This window comes from Typha angustifolia, chromosome 7, assembly GCF_048772165.1.
Source record: "Typha angustifolia cultivar Huaian chromosome 7, ASM4877216v1, whole genome shotgun sequence".
Taxonomy (NCBI): domain Eukaryota; kingdom Viridiplantae; phylum Streptophyta; class Magnoliopsida; order Poales; family Typhaceae; genus Typha; species Typha angustifolia.
The window spans coordinates 5,471,543-5,477,542 of NC_133245.1; positions in this window are offsets into that span (position 1 = coordinate 5,471,543).

Below are 6,000 nucleotides of genomic sequence, written 5' to 3' on the forward strand. Positions count from 1 at the left end.
TTGCTTTGGCGCTGAGAGGGGAGTTTGAGTCTTTCGAGCATAGCATGCACTTTCGCAATTGAGCCTAACCTACCCCAAGAGTTGAGAAGGGCAATTTACGAAGAAGAAAATAAAAAAGTTTTACTATATAAATAAAAACAAAAAGTAGAAGTCTGCTCTAAATAAAAAAAGCAATGGATATTTATTGTCAATTACCCAAATTTTAAACACCTTGTGAACTGTTGATTGTCTTGGAATCATAAACTAATCAATCTCTAGGTGAAGAGAGAGAAAATGCATGCAACCTTTTTCCTCACATGAGTTAAGTTTTTAACTTTTTAGAATCCCAAAAGTGCTAATTAAATTTAAAAAAATATTAAATAATTTGCAAAAAATTAATAAATTTTGTAACTTAGCTCTTTAGAACAAGAACAACAGTCGTTTGGCCCATTCCCCCTTGCAAAAGGGGTTTCCTCCCGACATCGTTGGTGGTATGCCTCCAAGAGGTTTCCTTCCTTCTCCTTTTAGGTTGGCTTCTTATCTCTCCCTCAACTCCCCTCTTTCCTCTCCCTCTCATCCTTTTTTTCCCCTTCCTTACAAACGTCCACCCCCCAACTCCACTCTCATTGGTGCCTTGACCGCAGCTGTCCATCCTTCCTCCCCTCTCTACCAGCCACACTTGCGTCGTCTGCTATGGACCTTGTCCCGGTCTTCGGCCTCATTATTGACATTTGCTCTAAGGGTGGCAGACCTCGCATTGGTCCTCTACCCATCTTTCCGCCTCGTCGCTGCATGCGCTACTATCGTGGACCTCGTCTAAGCTGATCTTGGCCCACCAGCACTCGTCGCTATTGCCCTACCTATTCTGCTCTGCCTCCCCCCCATTTCAAGAGCTAGATCGCTAGGTCCTCCCATTGATTTGCTAATCTAATTTTCTAGATTCTCTGGTCGTTGATGTTACTGACAAATCTGCCCTCTTCTTGTTGTTCCCGTTTATTTTCGTGTTGGTTTGGTTGTTCTTGGTTTGACAGGTTACTCAAATGGAACCTTCAAACGATTGTAGTATAATCGATGGACTCCGTCCTTGATGTACCAATATTTTTTGGCATGCTAAATGCTCAGTCTTTCAAGACTCTTATTTGCTTTTACCTTCTATGCAGCTGTTGTTGGCTAAACGGAGGCTTGATTCTAGGGCTTTGCTTTATCTTATCTTTCTCATATTGTGTATGAGAGCTTGTTCTTAATACGTTACTTTAATTGTTATTCGGTCTGTAATTTAGCTAAGTATAGGACTTGTTATTAGAGTTCTTACCCATTTTCTCCTCTCTCCTTTTATGTATCAAGTTTGTAACCGGTTGATGATATTAATGGTGGGCTTATGAACTTTATTATTGAAATTTTATTAAAAAATTTATCATCTTCTAACTCATTGTTTGCGCAACGCAAAGAAAAAGAAAACGCGTTCAAATTTTTTTTTGTCTCTCCTCAAATAATATTTGAGTATTTAGATTAAAAAATATTAGGAATAGTTTTAGCACCTCTTGATAGGATAATAAGACCAACACGAGGGCGGCCCAGAAGTGGGGTAGGTTGATCTTTTTGTCCAAAAGTAACGAAACTCTATTATTCTTCCAGGTCTTTAGGAAAGCAAAAGCCCAAGTGGATGGGTTCTCAGTAATAAAGAACCTGAACAACCCGCACTACTGAAGTGGAATTTGGGAGACGCCCGTTAGCTTTCTTACTGAGTTTTAATCTCAAGCAATATTCACTAGAAGAACGATATCCAAGGAAGAATAGGATATATATATATATATATATATATAGCACATCTGGAAGAGCTGCTAACAAATATCAGTTGTAACATTCATGTGGCAAATCAAACTCATAATTTTTGCCACATGGTTGGTATTAATGACTCGTCCAAAAGGTGCAAGGGGAAAATTCCAAAAAGGACTTCCATCCATCTCCAAAAGCGTCCAAGAAATTAATTCACAATAAAAATGTCCCAATCCAACTTAAAACTTCTATTACTGAGGGCCCCCCTCCCCCCACCAAGACGCTCTGGAGCGATGTTCTGTAGACATATTTGGACCAAAAAATTAGAATTAATTCCACATCCATCTCGTGGATATTTTAGTCCCCCACGGAAAGCGCGTTTGCAGGGATTTGCAGCAGGAGAATGCCTTCCCCGGACACGACCTAACCCTAAGCCATCCCATTCTCCCCCACCACTATATATATCCAACCTTACGCACAGTACGTACAAGAGTTAGCTATAATAAATATATATAAGAAATTTACATATAACACCTTATATTTTTACTATTTATAAATCGAGCCCGATAATTTAACAAATATATACAGAAAACACCCTGTCAATCAGTTTGTCAAACTTAACTAAATTGCTGAGTTAAGTTACAAGAATATATCTCTACTTAACATAATATTCTTTTGATATTAGTTTAAATCTAATCCAGAGTATTTTCTGTATATATTCGCTAAATTATAAGGCTCGATTTATAAATAATAGAAACGTAGGATGTAAATTATAAATACGTTATAAATGAGGGTGTAATATACAAATTTTTAAAATATATTTATTCTTATCAACCCCATTCCCCCCACCACCAACTTGAAGAAAGCAGCCTCCCTCAGTTAGTATCTGCCTGCTTGGGCCTCGCAACAAAGCAGCCGTATCTCAAAAAACAGACATCCTTATCTTAAGTGCGTTGTTTGAAAATGGAAGCTAACCACTGCCCATAGAAAAGTTCACTCTAGATACTAGATATCAAGTTACCATATTTCTTCCTATACTACTAGTACAAAATAGTGGATGATAAGAATTTGGGATTACACACACACACCACAAAAAAATGATTTAAAAATTGAAATGCATACAATATTATAATTTAGTTTAATCATGTTGTTCTTGTATTTGTCACTAAAAGTTCCTTTACAGTTTTTATATATTTTTTTTTCATTTTTTAGGAAAGCCTATAGTCTGATAATTTTATTAAATTCGGATAAGTTTTATAAACTTGATACACAGAAACAAGGAGAGATATTTAGAAAAGCTCGTCACCACAAGTATAATATTAAGAGACAAGCATCAAGTCCAAAAGGTAAATAAGATCTAAAAAGATATCACTGATATCACTGGCCAGCTAACTAAAACTTTATCATGATCGTTCTGGATCTACAAAAAAATAGAAGAAAGAAGAAGAAAATTAACATTGGTATAAGTTATTTTAATATTTAGCTATATAGTAGTATGACGAGTAATAATTATATTTGATGTGCATAAAGTTAATATTAAAGTAATAGATATTAGTATAATCATATTGAGAAATTAGTAATGTTTTACACCAAATGAACAAAATACTCTTGATTAGATTTAGGGAAGTAGTATTATTATTTATTAATAAAAATACAGACTATAATATATCGACACTATATATAAAGATATACATTCTTTTCTCACTACTACAACATCCCCACATTATATTAATACTCGCATGAAAAAAAACTTTTCCCACAATGCAGGTAAGAACATTGTGGTGCAAAGAAATAACTTATAGTGCAAGTACGAAACCTGGAGTACTGAGAAATGATCCCGTAGTGTTGAGAAATAATTTTATAATCCAAATAAAGAAACCTAGAATGCCTCATCATGGCCCTCAGTGGGCTGTCATAATCTTCCCTCCTCCTATCGAGTCCTTCACCATGCCACTCGGTGCCTCACCATGGTGAATGGCCACTCCACAGCATTGGAGTTGCCTTGACATCGCTCATCCCCTTCCTCAGGCCATCGAGCATTGGATGGTGACCATGGAGAGAGTCATTGGGATCAAGGGGTATTGGGGGAGAGGGAGTGAGAAGGGGCAAACACATCTCGAGGAAGAGCTGATGGTGGTGAGGTAGTGGATGGTGGTGATAGAGGAAGGATGGGACAGATGAAGGCAGTAGGGATGATGACCGTGACGAGAGAGGTGTGAATGAAGTAGAAAAAGGGAAAATGATAAATAGAGAAAAAGAAGTAAAGAGGGAAGCTAAGTAGACAAAAAAGAGAAAGAGCCCCTCCCCTTCTCTAGCCACTCGGCTTTTTAGAAGAAAGAGGATCGAAAAATTGTTAGTGATGAGAAGAAAAAACACTCTAAAAAGTAAGTGCCAAACCGTAGTAAGTCCGTTCATAATTGCTCTACTATAATTTCTTTCCATTTATTGTGTTGCAAGGGTTTAACAATTTGTATCTATCAAGACACATAAAATAGTTTTCAAATCCGTGCTAACACATACAATAATGTCGCTATCATAAGGTTACTACTGGTGGCACAAAACCCAGCGAAAAGAGCAGACAAAATGCAGAAATTAATTAGCGTAATAATAAAAATGCTCCGCTATGAAAAATCGAGTCAAATATTCTCTAACGCAACAATTGAAAATTTATGCACTTATTTTAATAATATACTACTGGTAAATTCAGCTTAAATTATCGTACTAATTAAAAAGTTTATCTGAACGATCCTCTTCTTCTTCTATTTTATTTTTTAAATTTCAAAATCTCACTAAGCAAATATGATAAATGCTGTTGTAAAATAAATTTAGGTGTGACTTGTTTATTAACTCAAAATTATTAGCCCAATGTAGATTAACTAAGAGTGTCATCCCAAATCGATCAACATATCATCCTCATGATATGACCATTAAAAAACTCACCCATTAGTTAATGATGCTTATTATCATGTGATAAGTTAGGTTAAAAGCAACAAATGATATGGCTGATCTAATCCTCCCAATTGTATGGATATGCTAAAAACTATTATATACAGAATAATAAAAAATAAAATAAAAATAACATGAGAATAGCATTACTCATATTTCTTGCACAAAAAAAAAGCTTCGAATCTTGTTTAAGAAAATTTTCGTAAATTTAAATTAAATTCACTTTTTAATAGCTTTAAATTTTAAATTAATTTATTAATCTAAGGTAATATCACAGCTACATTTTTAAAAGTAATCGGGCTAAATTTTTTGAGACAACTAATTATTTAACAACAAAGAAAGAACCCACGTAGATTAGGTAAGTCTTATTTATTTATTTATTTTGATAAATTATTATAAGCTAGATAAAATAATTAATTCTACTCGAAATATATGTTAGATAATTATAATAAGTCCACACTAAACTTATATTAGTGCTGGAAAAAATTGTAGGAAATTTCGTGACTTGTATATCTAACGGGCAAGAAGACGTCGTGGCACGGGTTGCCCGTGCCGGCGTGAGAACGACCTCACTCCGTTGCACCATCTACTTGACGGAGCCGTGGCCCGTGATAGAGAGTGACGTCACCTTGTAATGTTCTGACGTGGCACGAAGGCAGTGGGCCAGGTCGTACGCTCTCCATGGTCCATTTCCCGGACTGAGACCATCCCGCATTACCTGGATAAAATAATTAAACGGAGTCGAGACCGTGATTAAACTAACAGGCACCTTTGACGAATTCCTGCCATGTTCTCGGAGTGTATTAATTACGTTTTAATTATCCGATTTAATCAAGGTTTAGTGCTAACCCGCGTCTCCGCGTGCTCGACTGCTGCAATCTTCCTGTAACTCGGACATTGGAACTGGCCGTAACAATAAAAGGAAGGACTTAAATGGCGTTCTGAATCTACTCTCGGGGAAGTTTCCTGTTCGAGAACCCAATGCTCGTAAGTCGTAAACCAATCCGATGCCACCTCATCGCCTAGTCACCTCTGCACAGATCACGAGGCGGTTGATTAAAATGGACGGTCGTGATCGTAGGAATCATTAAAGTTGGTGGAGTAGATTGGACCACATTGATAGGAGAGGAGGAGAGGTGAAGGATATCTTGGGATTCCGTTAGATATCTCTCCTCATTTAATATAATTTTGTTTTTTTTCTCTCTTTTTTTTCCAGCCTAACCTGACCCGAGGGTTGAGATTTAACCCGGGTAGGGTTCCTGGGTTAATGACGCGCCTTTAAATAGGGCCAGATGCGCC